Source organism: Sesamum indicum, linkage group LG14, assembly GCF_000512975.1.
Source record: "Sesamum indicum cultivar Zhongzhi No. 13 linkage group LG14, S_indicum_v1.0, whole genome shotgun sequence".
NCBI lineage: Eukaryota > Viridiplantae > Streptophyta > Magnoliopsida > Lamiales > Pedaliaceae > Sesamum > Sesamum indicum.
In genome coordinates this window covers 2,742,079-2,742,300 of record NC_026158.1, presented here as the reverse complement: position 1 = coordinate 2,742,300, position 222 = coordinate 2,742,079, and positions in this window count along the sequence as shown.

Genomic DNA, 222 nt, shown 5'->3' with positions numbered 1-222 from the left:
ATAAAATCAAAGTCTTACAGCATGATTCTTAGGATTTTCCATTTTGTAGGTCTTTATTCAAAGGTTATATAATCACCTGTCAGGGATGAAAATACAATTTAAGCTAAAAATAGGAATATCGTATTTAAATATTATAAATTAGGATAAATTACGTTCTCCATATTTCGAGTATAATTTTTACTATCATAATATTTTTTACGACCTTTAGCATTTTTTCTTCAC